This window comes from Ceratotherium simum, chromosome 23 (genome assembly GCF_057802395.1).
Source record: "Ceratotherium simum simum isolate JZ-2026a chromosome 23, ASM5780239v1, whole genome shotgun sequence".
In the NCBI taxonomy this organism is placed as follows: Eukaryota; Metazoa; Chordata; class Mammalia; order Perissodactyla; family Rhinocerotidae; genus Ceratotherium; species Ceratotherium simum.
The window spans coordinates 35,556,418-35,573,894 of NC_141922.1; the positions used below are offsets into that span (position 1 = coordinate 35,556,418).

Sequence of the window (17,477 nt, forward strand, 5' to 3'; positions counted from 1 at the left end):
AAAAATTAATTTTCCAAAACTCTGACAAACTGAATAAATAACTAGGATATTCTTTAACAGTTATCTAAAAGTTACCAAAGCTTGCCCTACTCAAAGACATCATAGATTTAATATAGAAAATCATATAACTAGTACATTTTATACTCAAGAATTAGCTGTCTTATCCAGTAGTAGATACTGAATAAAAAGGAATATAGGATTCTAAATATACTTGCAGATAAGAAGATCATGTGCAACAGGGCAGATCCAGTACATTTCAATCATTCACATTAAAAATATATGACTTACCTACTAAACCCAAGCCTACTTTCTTAGCTCTGCTTCCTTAGAGTTGTTAACAGGAAATATAAGTATAAAACTAGATAATCATAGTCATGCAGAAAGAATAGTTGTTTACAAAAGATAAAAAGATCAGAACTAGGGTGCCTCCAGTTTCTTCACCTCAACCAAAAACCAGAGCATCTGGTCTTTGGCATTCATTGGAGAACTAAACAGGCATCAGGGAGCTACATTAGAAGATGATCCTTCCTCCAAGATAGCGTACTTAGCAGCCTCTGTAACAGGACTCCAAATGGCACATGCACTAGAGGAAATCTACTGAGCTGTCAATGACTTAGAGACCCTGAGTATGACGGGATGAGAATTTTATCTGACAATTTATTATCAATACCAAGTATATGTCACATTTTAAAATTAAATATCCATTTCATAAAAAATGTTTTCTGAAAATGAGATAGTATTTTATTCTTTTGCTCTACAAATAGAAGTTACATATGCAAATCTAGGAAAATTTTCCATTTGTGTGGTATGTAGTCATACATGATTGAATAACTACATTTAAACAGTGAGCACTCCATCAGTAATATTATCTTCAAGTATAAAGAAAAATTTCTGGAAAAGTGAGTGGAAAGAAAAAATATTAATACCTTATTAAGATATCGGCAAATTTCCCAAAATTAAACTATTGCTATCTTTACAGTATGGAATCCATTCAATAATTGTTTTTTTTTACATTCACCTTCTTTAGCACTAACACTTATATTTAGATCATTTTTCTTTTCAACATTTTTCCTCACTAACTTCTCTATGAAATATATAGATTCCTCCTTCTCTAGACAAAACAGCTAATTCTTATGATATGGTAAAATACTGAAATCTATAGACAGTTCCTAAGTCTCTTTATTCCAAGATGATATACATAATTTTTGTTTCTCCTTATGGTAGACACTGTTAGTGTCCTTTCCAGATCCCTTTTACCAGGCTTATGAATCCTTTCCTCAGCTGCTGTGAGTGTTGGCACGCACTTCCCCCCTTCAGGAAACTGCCCTCCTCAACTAACAGGAGTCACCTCCAGGATTTTAACACTCTTTCAAGGGCCACAGCAGACAGTATTTATACGCAGCTAGATAGCTCCCGAAAGCTTATAAAGTGATGGTCTACATTAAATGACATAGAGATGCCAGTACTGCCCTGGAAGGTTGTGAAGGGAGGGATCAAAAGACTTAGTGAAGTGCGTATGCTAGAATAGTTCTGTTATATAAGACTGAAAAACACACTGGCTGACTGTTCCTCAGGAGAACTCAGGAGACATTTCATTTACCAAGTTGGTACAAATATTCTGGTGAGAGGCACATAAGCATAGCTGAAAAGCTAGTGGTGGCTGTCCTTTGTAAGCCTAGGCTAAGGGTAGAAGATGCTATTAGAAAACTGGGCTCCCTAGTATCAATGGGGATGACAGGAAAGGGGAATATCCAGATCTTTTGAGAGTTGGATACAGAATCTAAGTGGACACTAATATCCAGGGACCTAAAGTGCCATCGTGGGCCCCCACTCCCAATTAGAGTAGGGGCATACAGTGTCAGATATTAAATGGAGTCCCAGCCCATATCTATCTCACAGTAGACCCACCAGGGATTATTTCCCTCATTCCCAAATGTATAATCAGAATGGACATACTTAGCAACTGGCAGAACCATAACCTTGGTTTTTTTAACCTGGAGAGTAACTGTCACCCCACCACCATCACCAAGATAGTAAATAAAAAACAATTTTCATTCTGAGGGAAATGTCAGTGATTAGTGCCACCCTCAAACACTTAAATGGTACCACATTGGTGGTCTTTATAATATCCCCATTTAATTCACCAGTCTGGCCTTTATAAATCCAAATGGACCATAGAAGATGATAATCTACTACTGTAAATATCACCAAGTAGTTGCCCCAGCTGCAACTGCTGAGCCAAACGTGGTATCTTGACTAGAGTTGATGAACACAGTCTTGAATATGTGATGTGTTGTTATTCATTTGGTGAAAGTATTCTTTCACCATCAGAAAGGAGGATTAGAAGCGATTCACATTCACATAGGGCAAACAACTGTAATATTCACAGACTTGCCCTAAGGATATGTTAATTCTCCTGCTTTCCGACATAATACAGTCAAAAGGAAACTTGCTATCTAAATGTTCCACAGAACATCACTTTGGTCCACTATATTGATAACAGCACGTTAACTGAAGCAGAACAGCAATCTGAGAATAAGCCACATGCACTCCAGAAGGTGAAGTGAGAGAGAAATCTAAACAAGTTTAAGTTTTTAGGATTTCAGTAGTATGAAACATGCCAGAATAATCTCCAACATAAAGTAATGTTGTTTGTCTTTGTACCTTCAAACACTAAGAAAAAAGTCTAAAATTTGTTATGACCCTTTGGGTTTTGAAGGTAACATATTCTGCACTTGAGAATATAGTCATGCACTGCATAACGATGTTTCAGTCAATGACGGCCCACATATACCTCGGTGGTTCCATAAGATTAGTACCATACAGCCTAGGTGTGTAGTAGGCTGTACCATGTAGGTTTGTATAAGTACACTCCATGATGTTCACACAAAGATGAAATCGCCTAAGGATGCATTTCTCAGAACATATCTCTGTCATTAAGCAACACATGACTATACTCCTCTGACTCATTTCGGCAGACAAAAAAAAGGCTGCGTGTTTTCTGTAGGGCCCAGAGCAAAAAAAGAGATCTGCAATGGATCCAGGCTGCTATACAATCCCACATAACCCACGGTACTAGAGATAGCTAGAAAAATAAGCCATGTGGAGTCTCTGGAAAGCCCCAACAGGAGAACTGCAACATAAATCCATAGGATTCTGGAACAAGCCCAGGCTATCTAAAGCAGAGAACCATTATAAAAATTGCTTCTGTCATGCTGCTGGGTCCTGATAGAGATGGAACATCTGACCTTGGAACATCAAGTAACCATGCATCCAGAAGAGCGCATCATGAGACCACCAAACCATAAGGTCAGACAGGCTCAGCAGCATTCCCTATCTGGGATTGGGGTTGAGCAGGTCCAGAGGACACAAGTTACCCAAACAGGTGGCCCAGGATACCAAGTCATTTAACACTATTGCATCAACGTATCCTCTGAAGTTCACATTCACTTACAATCAGCTGAAGAAGAAAGAAAAAGGCTGAGCCTGGATAATGAATAGGCCAGCTCAGTATGTGAGTATAAGCTAAAAATGGAGTGCTGCTGGACCTCAGCCCATACAAGGTTGGCCCTGAAAAGCAGTAATAAGGGGAAATTCTCTCAATAGGCAGAACTTCAGGGAGTACACCTGGTTATCCACTTTGTGTGAAGGAAAAAAAACATATATGGACTCATTGGTAGGGATGGATAGCTTAGCTGATTGATCAGGGGCCAGAGAAAAAGCAAGATTGGAAGATCAGGGACAAGGAGTTCCAATAAAGAGGCATGTGGATGGACCTATGGGAGTGGGCTGAAGGTGTGTGGAAATTTGTGTTGCACATTATGTGTACCAGGGAACACCTGCTACAAGAGGCAATAAATAACCACATAGACCAATGAATTGGTCCTGAGATGTCAGCCAGCCTCTATCCTCACCAACCCCACCCACCTCCATAAATGAAATAAAGCCATGGTGGCAGATATGTAAGCTATTCATGTGCCTAACAGGAAATTCTACTCTTACCAAGACTGATAAAGCTACTGCTTCTGCTGAATGTTTGACCTGTCAATTACAGAACGCCCCAATATTATTCCATCCTTCAAAGAGACCAACTGGTAATAAGTTGGCTGCACTGGACACCTTCCATCCTGTAAAGGCCAGTAATTCATTCAAACAGGCATAGATGGCATTCAGGTATGGATTTGCCTTTCCTGCCCAAAGTGCCTCAGCAAGTACCGCTATACATGCGCTCATAGAGTGCCTGCTTTACCTACATGGGATACCACATAACATACTTCAGACGGAGCAAAGGAAATATATGTCCTTTCTAGTGGTAATGCAATGAGGACATCAATCATGGAATCCACCCACTGTGGCATCCAGAACCTTTCAGTCTAACAGGGTAGTAATGTCCAGTTAAATATATAGCTGAGACTCCAGCTTCTAGTGGACACCCTACAAAGAAGGGACACTATCTTTTAGGATATAGTTTACTCCCCAAATCACTGGCTAGCATATGTTGCTGTGCCCCAATAAGTAGAATACACAGGCCAGGAATCAACCAGTAGAAATGAGTGGCCCACTAACCACTACCACCAGCTATCCACTTGGGAAATTTGTAATATGCTGCTGCTTCAGGTTCTATGGGTCTAGAGATCCTGGTTCCCAAAGCAGGGAATGCTTCATCAGGGACACATAACTAAAGCTATAGCTACTGCCTGGTCACTTTGTGCTCCTTGTGCCAGAAAAGAAAAACCACACAAGAGTAATTGACCCTGATCATTGTGAGGAGGTACGATGGCTGCTACAAAATGGGGGCAGGAGCATATGTCTGTCATTCAGGTTATCCACTGGAGTGTCTCTTGCTATACACAAAACACGCTGCCACTATTAATGGGAAACCATCATAAGGACTTGATGACAAGGGGCTTAGACTCTGCAGGGCTGAGGATCAGAGTCTACCTACCAGGGAAGTCACTTAGACAAACAGAAGTGGGGGAAAAAAAGGAGATGATAAGTGTCAATTACAGCCACAGGGTCAACTGCAGTGGTAGGGGACATAGTCCTCCTCGTATAAGATTTACAGAAATTGTGAACACAGAATCCTGGAGGACCTGTGCCTGAATGCAGTAAACTTAATTGTCAGAGGCAATTGGCTCCAAACAGTGCAAAGGATACACTAAAGTATACATTGTTGGTGGTCCACCCAAACACCTTTTGTCAGACCAATGCACCCACCGTCCAGCTGCTGTGAGTGTTGACTGCTAATTGCTCACAACTATCCCTATTGGCGAAAGAAATGCCCTCAAATGATGACAGCCATCTCACCCAGGAGGTTACCCCCATTCCTAGGATAGCTCTTAACCACTGAGTGACTGAGACAGGGGTATAGAGATAGAAGGAACAACTCTGAGGAATGATTCACGCTCAAAAGTTGACCCCTCACCCATGACTAGACCTAACCTGAGACCACATCCTGGACTAGCTCTTCCCCATCCTGCTTCACTCATTCCCTTATAGTTTTTTCCTGAAGAGCACTCGCTTAATAAAGCATATACACCTGAATTCCTGTCAGGCTCTGTTTCTAGGCAACTTGCAGTAAGATACTTCTCTTTTTCTTTTTAGAACCCCTAGCATAAATTCTAACCAACTGAACTTTTCAAATGCAAGGCAGCAAGAAGAAAGTAGATGTTAAGATTAATATTAACTAAATATCGAGATTCTGACTTCTAGTCCTTAGGCCTAAATTCCACACAAACTGAAAAGGAAGAGAGTCAGTCATCTGTAAGTAACTTTTCAATTAGAGCAGAATCAAGGTGAGACAAAACACCTAGTTTAAGAATGGTTCTTTTGAACCCAAGTTTTCCTTGTAGTGAGTTGACGTGTCACGTATAAGTTCTCCAACGATAGAGACGTTGGAGACTGACTATCTTTTCCATCAACTTTCCCCTCAGTGCCTATAAAGCACTCGGCGAACTGCAGGTACTTAACAAATATTAGTTGAAAGAATAAATAAAAAGTACTTGATGGCTGCCTTTGTTTAAAATAGATGTTTTTTATCTTGTTGTGGGAAGAAAATGATGTACACTCAGTTTCCTAGAAAAGAACTTAGCAAAATTTAAGGCCTACACCAGGGTCAAGATTCCAGATTAAAATTAAAGGATATCGCTAAGTTTTGTCTAAGGTTGTGCAAGTCTCAACAAAGGTGAAAAAACAGAGAAAAATCTGCATAAAAGGAGTTGTGGGGCCGGCCCCGTGGCTTAGCGGTTAAGCGCTCGCGCTCGCTGCTGGCAGCCCGGGTTCGGATCCCGGGCGTGCACCGACACACTGCTTCTCCGGCCATGCTGAGGCCGCGTCCCACATACAGCAACTAGAAGGATGTGCAGCTATGACATACAACTATCTCCTGGGGCTTTGGGGGGAAAAATAAATAAATAAAATTAAAAAAAAAAAAAGGAGTTGTGGAAGGAAAACGCTAGGTAACATTTCAGTGTATAAGATAAATCAGGAATAACAGGAAAAGGAGCAATGCAGTAAATGATAAACTGAGAGAAAGTATCAAAAATATAAACACTTTGAGATGAAGTGCAGGTAACATTTATGCCAGTTGATTTGATCAAATCCCTCTGTTACTCTTCTTGCTATAATGGACCCATATTTGGGGCCCAGGCCCATAGAAATATCCAGTTAAAAGCAGGAAAACAATTATCAAACATCCTTGCAAAGGCTATGAATTCTTCTCTATGACCCTGCTTGCTCTTTCTTGCATTTTTGTTTTTTTCTGCAGTCTGTATATTCAGATCCACATTATCTACCTACTCGTCTTTCACTTAACTAACGATTATGTTCCCTTCTGGCCAGCCTTATTCCACTATCAACACGCTCGCCAAGAGTGTCTGCCATAGTAGAAATGTCTCAATTAGGAATAGGGCCCTAATCCAATCTGACTGGTGTCCTTATAAGAGAAAACTTGGACACACAGAGAGATGCATGCACAGGGATGCACATGCACAGAGGAAAGACCATGTGATGTCAGAGTCGGAAAGCAGCCATCTGCAATCCAAGGAAAGAGGCTACAGAAGATATCACCCCTGTCGACACTTTGATCTTGGACTTCTAGCCTCCAGGCTGCGAGAAAAAAATGTCTGTTGTTTAAGCCACCTAGTCTGTGGTACTTTGTTATGGCAGCCCTAGCAAACTAATTCAGATGAATAAATGTCTTTTTATATATTTTTAGAACTTATATAACAACCAATGAATTAAAAATAAGACAATATGAAAGCAATCAATGCCAATTATGAAAAGCAATTTCACGTGTTCATTGTGGAAACATAATTAGCTTAACATTTTAGGAAAGCAATTTGGCAATAATAGGAGCCTCAGAAAGTTGATAGCTTTTGACCTAGTAATTGGACTTCAGAGAATCTTTCAGAGTGAAATTCTGAATAGAAAAAAATATATAATTAATAACAATTATTATTATTTACTTAGTGTTTATTATTTGTCAGGCTATATTCTAAATGCTTTACATAATTTAGCTAATTTAATTTTCATAAAACTTATTGTCACATTATTTATTTTATAGTTATGTTTAAAATTATAAAACCCAAGGCATTTGCTGTTAATATTTTGGTATATTTTCTTCAATTCTTTTTTCTATGCTTATTTTTCTTTTTAAAAAAATAAAAACAAAAACCACATCTATGTTCTTTTTTTCACTTGACGGGTGAAGGAAGTCAAAAAGCATTATTCGGGCCGGCCCGTGGCTTAGCGGTTAAGTGCGCGCGCTCTGCTGCTGGCGGCCCGGGTTCGGATTCCGGGCGAGCACCGACACACCGCTTCTCCGGCCATGCTGAGGCCGCGACCCACATACAGCAACTAGAATGGATGTGCAACTACGACACACAACTATCTACCGGGGCTTTGGGGGAAAAATAAATAAATAAATAAAATCTTTAAAAAAAAAAAAAACAAAAAGCATTATTCCATTATCAAATGAAAGTATAATGAAAGTCAACAGAAAACCAGGATTATGTTTAATATGCAAGATTTATATGAACCCACATAAAAGGAAGTTAAGGGCCGGCCCCATGGCTTAGCGGTTGAGTGCGCGCGCTCCGCTGCTGGCGGCCTGGGTTCGGGTCCCGGGCGCGCACTGACGCGCCACTTCTCCGGCCATGCTGGGGCCGCGTCCCACATGCAGCAGCTAGAACGATGTGCAACTGACATACGGCTATCTGCTGGGGCTTTGGGGGAAAAAATAAACGAATAAATAAAAAAAAAAAAAAACGAAGTTAAGCTCTATTTCTTTGACTACCCTAATCTCATACATTTTTTGGCTTTGTTTTTGTTTATTTTCCACTTCAATTATAGCTGTACTATAAGTAATGTTAGCATCCAATAAGACATAAAGCTATTTCTTAATGCCAATCGTCAAATGTCTGCAGATGTATAATCAAGTGTAACCACAAATAGGATTCAAACAAATTTGGTGAAAGCAGTTTGAGAATTTTAAACAGATGCTAAGAGACTTCTGAAACATCTGAACCATCTGTAAGATTTGATGAAGATGTCTAGCTGATTGGGGTAATAAGGCTCACCTGCATTTCTGCAGCTAGAGGCAATGAGATAGAACACCATCAGGCTGTGAGGATTAAAAATCTTACTCTGATTCACTTGCTTGCATCTTGTTGCTGATAATGGAGATTTATACCAAGAGAAAATTGTAAAGTCTAGCTTTTTCAGTGTTTAATGATAAACACCAAATAAAAGAGACAATTCATAAAGTAGCATCATGTATGAGGGAGAAAAAAGTAAGGAAACATTCTTCAGAGTTAGTAAGAAAGAAGGCAACAATTTCAGATGTGGAAACAAATTTTAGAGATTTAGCATTTATTGTTTCTAGAGATAAAAATCAAGAAGAAATTCATTTCCTGATAGAGGAGTGTGTAGAGGAGGGAGAAATTGTGGTAACTGATTGAGAATAAATAATTCCCAAGAAACAGCATTAAGGACCTAGATGAGCCCAGATAGCCTAATTTAATATTACTACAGACAATGCAGTTTTTCTCAGCAATCTGGAGACTTTATCCATGAAAATGCTAGACCCTGTGTTTTGGTTTAGTTTCTTTTCTTTGTGAGGAAGATTAGCCCTGGGCTAACATCCCTGCCCATCTTCCTTCATTTTATATGGGACTCTGCCACAGCACGGCTTGACAAGCACTGCGTTGGTCCGCGCGTGGGATCCGAACCTGTGAACCCAAGGCCACCGAAGCGGAGTGCGTGCACTTAACCGCTACACCACAGGGCCAGCACCAGACCTTGTATTTTTTAAGGCCTATGCTACACCTGGTACTCCTGCCTATTTCCTTCACTGATATAGGGAAGTTTTATACCTAGTTGAAAGAAGGAAGGAGGGAAAGAAGGGAGGGATGGAGGGAGGGAGGACAGAGGAAAGAAAGGAAGGATGGGGGAAAGGAAGGAAGGATAAAGGAAGGGAGGAAGAGAGGGAGGGAGGGAGAGAAAGGAGGGAAGAAACAAACTTCTGGTATGAGCATACTTGTTTAAAATACACTTATTCTATAATTGTTTTTGTCAAATTAACACATGCACCTCCCAGCAGCAGCTATGGTTAAGATTGTTCAACTTTTTTTATTAAGGTTTTGCTCTTGAATCATTTCATTCCCACTTATGAATGCATTGAACTGTCACTGCCTAAAAAACTTGGTGAAAATACTTTGGCATTATCTCTTAAAGTTGAACATATGAATGGAATATATTTAAGAGCAACTCCTACGTATGTACAACAGGAGATATATACAAGAATGTTCTTAGAAGCATTTTCACAATAGCAAAAATTTAGAAACAATCCAAATGCCCATCAGTGGGAGAGTGGATTAAAAATTGTGATATAGTCACACTATGGAATAGCATACAGCAGTCAAAATAAATGAACTACCACAACCCATAACAATATGTTGCAATGTAAAATTAAGTGGAAAAAACTGAACAATAAAGTTTCACAAAGATACAGATAAAACTAATGCTTTTTAGGAATACAGACATATATAAGAAACATATAAAAAAAGAAAGCAAAGGAAGATGAACATGGGTTCAATATAATAACTGCCACAAACTAGAGGAGACAGGGAAATGGGATGAGGTAAGAAAATGATTAGATGTAAATTATCGCCAAGGTTCCAGCTTTTGTTTGGGATGGTAGCTTCATGTGTGATTATTAAATTATTATAAAATAATTAACAGGTCCCTAAATAGCTAGTATAAGGTTTTCCTTACTGCCATAAACAACTACAAAACTGGGCAGAATAGATAAAACAATCACTTTAAAGCACTGGACACGACACAAGGTGGAGAGTCTTGAGAAAGAAAAAGCATATAATGTAAGCTTCACACTAGGCTTCTGCCTAGAAACAATTTCACAACTGTAGCATGAGGAATTTGAGCCTAGGCATACAGCACAGGGCTTACAGAGCATAAGAAACAGTCTGTTGTTAAAAACAGAGATTAGAATTCTAGTTTGCTAATGCAGTGGGAACTTGTGATGCAAGTTACTAGAGAGAAGGGAACTAAGAAGAAACTCCAGAAATAAGCATAGAGTTTTTACTCAAGTTCCTGCCCATATCCCAAGCTATACAAATGGCAGCCTTTCTGGAGCCTGGTAGACTGCACCAGCTGAGGCCTGAGAGATGAAGAGAAATTTCAGTAGTCACATAGTATTATGAAACTCTCTGATCAAGCAGGCTTGGAGAGATATTTGTGAAAATCTCAAGACATTCAGTTGAGACCCCAGAAAGGTCATGCATTAAGAGTAAGAAACCATACCCTAGGAGTAAGAGCTGTGCCCTATGACAAAGGTAAAAAGTAAACAGGACTGTCCAAGCAAGCCTAAGACCAAGCTCTGACAAGATCAAGGTGATCCTCCTTAATTTAACAGCCTGACCAAAAAAATAAGCATTCTTTAGATGAAAACATAACGTAGAATCTCCATAATGTGTCATTTATAATGTTGAGCATACAATGAAGTATTAAAAGACATGCAAAGAGGCAAGAAAATGAATCCATAACCAAAAGAACTAAAAGTCAACAGTAGTCCTACAGACGACCAGGATATTGCAATTAGCAGACAGGAACTTCAAGATAACTACAATGAATATGTCAAAGAATTTAGTGGAGAGGTGGATATGGTAGGGAAACACAGGGGAAATTTCAGCAGATTAATGGAAGCTTGAAAAAAAAACAAGCCAAGCGTCAATTCTAGAACTGAAACATGCAATAAAGTTGCATGAAGAGAAGTTGCATGAAGAGAGGTTTGGAATACATTGCACATGTTTAACAACAGAATGGAATAAAAACAGTAGAGAGTGAACTCAAAACATATTATCAGAAAGTACAGACTGAGCACAGGAAGAGAAAAAATGAAGAAAACAGAACAGAGCATGTGAGATTGGTGGGCAATACCAAACAGTCAAACATATATGCAATTGGAGTCATAGAGGGAAGGGGGAAACAGCTGGGGCAGAGGAAATATTTAAAGAGATAATGATCAACGTTTTTCAAAATTGATGACTAATATCAACCCATAAATCCAAGCAACTCAGTGAACCACAATGAGAATAAATATAAAGAAAAACACACCTAAATACTTCAAATTCAAATTGCTGAAAACAAAAGACAAAGAGATATATTAAAGGCAACCAGAGAAAAAGGACACAATACCTACAGGATAAAAACAATAAAAATTACAACTGACTTCTCTCCACAAACAGTGGAGGCCAGAAGACAACTGAATGACATATCTTAAGTGCTGAAAAAAAAAAAAATTCACCTAAATCTATATCTAATCTGTAATTAAATACACTTCCAAGAAATGAAAGCAAAAATAAAGATTTTTTTAACCTACAAGGCTGAAACAATTCAACACTAGTAGACGCAATCAACATAAAATACTAATAGAAGTTCTTCAAGTAGAAGCCAAAAAGAGGCCCATATCTGGAGAGAGGAATGAAGATAATGAAAACCAGTAAATATGTAGGTAATTATAAAAGGCTCTTTTTGCAAATCAAAAAAGTTGATAATTTAATGCAAAATTAACAATACTGTATGCTAAAGTTTATAATATTTGCATAGAGTAAAATATATAATGATAATAGTACAAAGGGCAAGGAAGGTAAAAATGAAATTATACTGTCACAACATTTATTTATGGCATATGAATGTTATAATATCAATTCATGGTAGAATTACAAATTAAGAATGCATATTATAACCCCAAAATCAACACTTTAAAAAAAGTTACAGTTATGGGGCCGGCCAGGGGGCATAGCGGTTAAGTGCGTGTGCTCCACTGAATTCAGCGGCCGAGGGTTCGCAGGTTTGGACCCCAAGCGTGCACCGACGCACCGCTTGTCAAGCCATGCTGTGGCAGCATCCCACAAAAAGTAGAGGAAGATGGTCATGGATGTTAGCCCAGGGCCAATCCTCCTCAGCAAAAAGAGGAGGATTGGCATTAGATGTTATCTCAGGGCTGATCTTCCTCCACCCCCAAAAAAGTTACATTTAAAAACCTATTAGAGGAGATAAAATGAAATGCCAAAAACTTATTAATAAATCAAATCAAAGGATACAAAAAAATAAATGAACCAATGGAAAAAAAGAGAGAAAGAAAACAGCAAGCTGATAAAGTCCCACTACATCAGTAATTACATGAAATGTACATGGATTGAGCAATCCAATCAAAAAGCAGTGAGACTAGAGAAAAATCAGGATGCTCTCATATGCTGTTTCAAATACATACATACACATACACACACACACACACACCCCTTTATATATAAGGAAACCAATAGGTTAAAAAATGGGAAAGGATATTCTACACAAATACTCATCATAAAAAAGCCAGCACAGCTACAATAATATTACACAAAATATAATCCAAGAAAAAAACATTACCCAAGTTAAAGAGGGAAATTTCACAACAATAAAGGTTATATTTATAAAAAACCATAATAATTATAAAATTTATGTATTCAATAACAGAGCAACAAAATACATGAAATAAAAAATGGTAGACTAAAATAAGAAACAGACAAATATACAATCATAGATGGATTTTTAACACTCTTTTCTCAGTAAATGATAGAAAGAAGACAAAAATTAATAGGAATATAGAAAATTTGAGACCATAAGAAAAGAAAATTACAAGCCAATATCCCTGATGAGCATACAAGCAAAAATCCTCAACAAAGTATTAGCAAACTGAATTCAACAATACATTACAAAGATCATACACCATGCTCAAGCAGGATTTATTCCAGGGATGCAAGGATGGTTCAACATCTACAAACCAATCAAAACGATACAACACATTAACAAAATGAAGAATAAAAAACATACAATCATCTCAATAGATGGAGGAAAGCATTGGACAAAGTACAACACCGATTTCATGACAAAAACTCTCAAGAAAGTGAGTATAGAGAGAACATACCTCAACATAATAAAGGCCATAAACGACAAGCCCACAGCTAACACCACAACTGACAGTGAAAAACTGAAAGCTTTTCCTCTCAGATCAGAAAAAAGAAAATGAAGCCTACTCCTGCCACTTTTATTCAACACTGTACTGGAAGTCCTAGTCCGAGCAATTAGGCAAGAAAAAGAAATAAAGGCATCCAATTGGAAAGAAAGAAGTAAAATTGCCTCTATTTGCAGAAGACATAATATTATATATAGAAAATCCTAAAGACTCCACCAAAAAACTGTTAGAAATAATAAACAAATTCAGCGAAGTTGCAGCATAGAAAATCAATATTCAAAAATCAGTTCCATTTCTATACAGTAGTAACAAACTATCAAAAAGAGAAATTAAGAAGAAAATCCCATTTACAATTGCATCAAAAAGAATAAAATACCTAGGAGTAAATTTGACCACAGAAGTGAAAGACCTATACATTTGAAACTATAAAACACTGATAAAAGAAATTGAAAGAGACACAAATAAATGGAAAGACATTCCCTGCTCATGGAATGGAAGAAGTAACATTGTTAAAATGTCCACACTACCTAAAGCCATCTACAGATTCAACGCAAGCCTATCAAAATTCCAATGGCATTTTTTACAGAAGTAGAACAAACAATCCTAAAATTTGCATAAAACCACCAAAGACCCCCGAATAACCAAAGCAATCTTGAGAAAGAACAAAGCTGGGGGCATCACGCATCCTGATTTCAAACTGTATTACAAAGCTATAGTAATCAAAAGAGTATGGCATTGGCATAAAAACAGACACACAGATTAATGGAACAGAACGTACAGCCCAGAAATAAACCTATGCATATTTAGTCAATTAATTTATGACAAAGGAGCCAAGAATATGCAATGGGGAAAGAGTAGTCTCTTCAATAAATAGTGTTGGGAAAACTGGACAGCCACATACAAAAGAATGAAACTGGACCACTATCTTACATTGTACACAAAAATCAACTCAAACGGATTATAGACTTGAATGTAAGACCTGAAACCATAAAAGTCCTAGAAGAAAACACAGGTGGTAAGCTCCTTGACATCAATCTTGGTGATGACTTTTCGGATTTGACAACAAAAGCAAAAGCAATGAAAGCAAAAATAAACAAGTGGGACTACATCAAACTAAAGCTTCTGTAAAACAATGGAAACCATCAACAAAATGAAAAGGCAGCCTATGGAATGGGAGAAAATATTTTCAAATCATATATCTGATAAGGTGTTAATATCCAAAATATATAAAGAAGTCATACAACTCAGTGACAAAAATATACACAATCCAATTAAAAAATGGGCAGAGGATATGAATAGACATTTTTCCAAAGAAGACAAAAATGGCCAACAGGTCCACACAGTGTGCTTAACATCACTAATCATCAGGGAAATGCAAATCAAAACCATAAAGAGGTATCACCTTATACCTGGTAGAATGGCTATTATTAAAACACAAGAAACCGGCCGGCACTGTGGCTTAGCGGTTAGGGGCACGTGCTCCGCTGCTGGTGGCCCAGGTTCGGATCCCGGGCACGCACCGATGCACCGCTTCTCCAGCCATGCTGGGGCTGCATCCCACATACAGCAACTAGAGGGATGTGCAGCTATGACATACAACTATCTACTGGGGCTTTGGGGGAATAAATAAATAAATAAATAAAATCATAAAATAAAATAAAACACAAGAAAGAACAAGTGTTGCTGAGGATGTGGAGAAAAGGAAACCCTTGTGTACGGTTGGTGGGAACGTAAATTGGTTCAGCTGTTATGGAAAACAGTATGGAGGTTCCTCAAAAAGTTAAAAATAGAACTACTGTATGATCTAGCAATTCCACTTCTGAGTATTTATCCGAAGGAAATGAAAACACTAACTTGAAAACATATCCACACCCCCATGTTCACTGCAGCATTATTTACAATACAAGACAGAAGCAACCTAAGTGTCAACCGATGGATGAGTGGATAAAGAAAATGTGATATATATAGATATAGATATATATAATATATATGTGATACACATACACATACACAATGGAATATTATTCGGCAACAAAAAAGAAGGAAATTCTACCACTTACAACAACATGGATGGACTTTGAGGGCATTATGCTAAGTGAAATAAGTCAGACAAAGAAAGACAAATACTGTATGATCTCACTTATATGTGAATCTAAAAAAGAGGAAAAAACATGAACTCATAGATATGAGAACAAATGGGTGGGTGTCAGAGGTGGGGGAGGGGAATGGGTAAAGGTGGTCAAAAGGTACAAATTTGCAGTTATGAGATAAATAAGGGGCCGGCCCCGTGGCTTAGGAGTTAGGTGCGCGCGCTCTGCTGCTGGCGGCCCGGGTTCGGATCCTGGGTGCACACTGACGCACCGCTTCTCCGGCCACGCTGAGGCCGCGTCCCACATACAACAAATAGAAGGATGTGCAGCTATGACAAACAACTATCTACTGGGGCTTTGGGGGGAAAAAATAAATAAAATTATAAAAATAAATAAATAAATAAATAAATACATAAATAAATACTACGGATGTAATGTACAGTGTGGTTACTATAGTTAACAATACTGTATTCTATATTTGAAAGTTGCTAAGAGAGTAAATCTTAAAAAGTTCTCATTACAAGATAAAAAAATTTGTAACTATGTGTGGTGATGGATGTTAACTTATTTTAGTAATCATTTTGATATATATATATATATCAAAACATTACGTTGTATTCCTACAACTAATACAATGTTATATGTCAATTGCATCTCCGTTTAAAAAAGAATTACTATATAAAAATAAAAGTTAGAAAATTAAAATATAACCATGAACCAAGGAATGCAAGAGGCCTCTAGAAGCTGAGAGCAGCCCCCAGCTGACAGCTAGCAAGGAAACACAGACCTCAGTCTACAACCACAAAGAACTGGGTTCTGCCAACAATCTTAATGAACTTGGAAGTGGATTCTTCCCATGACCTTCCAGTTAAAAGCCCAGGCTGTGCAACACTTTGATTCAACCTTATGAGACCCTAAGCAGAGAACTCAAGATTAGCCTGCCTGGACTTCTGACCTATAAAACCCCAGGATAAAAAACAGATATTGTTTTAACCCACTAAGCTTGTCATAATAGTAAACTAATATACGATGCACTTTATAAAGTAATGAATCTTCTTTATATAAGCCAACATGAACAAAAATTATTAGAAAGAGAAAATTAAAAGATTCACATGCTCATGCAGGTGAAGAATTCCATATAATCTTTGGACTGTATTATCAAATTGCAGTACCACTTTTCATGGAAACTGCTCATCTATATATTTGTTGTAATCCAGTGGCAAAGGATATAATAAGCATTTCCTTAGCTCTGTGGGCTTCATGGGAAATACAGTAATATTCTTTGAAGCACACATTGGTCTAAGTGTATTTTTATCATCAGATTTACATTTTGTGCAAATAGTTTTATAACAGCTGTTTAATTTCTTGAGAAAAGGTAATGTATCCTATTTCACCAAATTTTGTTTCAAAATTAAGATATAACCAGCAAAACCCAAAGAACTAATGTCAGAAATTCATTGCAAAAAATACATTGTGGCATTGGAGAATCTATTAATTTAAAAGATGGGCCATGATTACAAATAATTATCGTCAAATTTTCAGCACACACTGTTTATTTCTTATACTGTGATTGATACCAGTTGAAGAATCAATTGGTGACTACTCTCAGAAAGTGGAATTTTTTCTTTAGCCTACTCATTCTCATCACAAACATTATCAAATTTCCTTTAAAATTTTCCTGTGAAATTATCTTTGAAATGGATGCCCATCCAACTGAAAGGTGAATAATAAATATGATAGCTTTTGTCTCTTCATTATATCTTATCAGACATTTTCTCTTATAGTTAGATCAGTTACATCAATCTTGCGTTTTCCGTGAAGAAAGCCTGTGCACATGTTGCTCATATTTTACC

General features: G+C 37.7%; 1 protein-coding gene across 8 annotated transcripts in view; it reads right to left on the minus strand.

Annotated features, from left to right (window-relative positions):
* RIMS2 (regulating synaptic membrane exocytosis 2) overlaps positions 1-17,477 on the minus strand; it is a 617,446-nt gene that overhangs the window by 346,702 nt on the left and 253,267 nt on the right. The window lies entirely within an intron of this gene.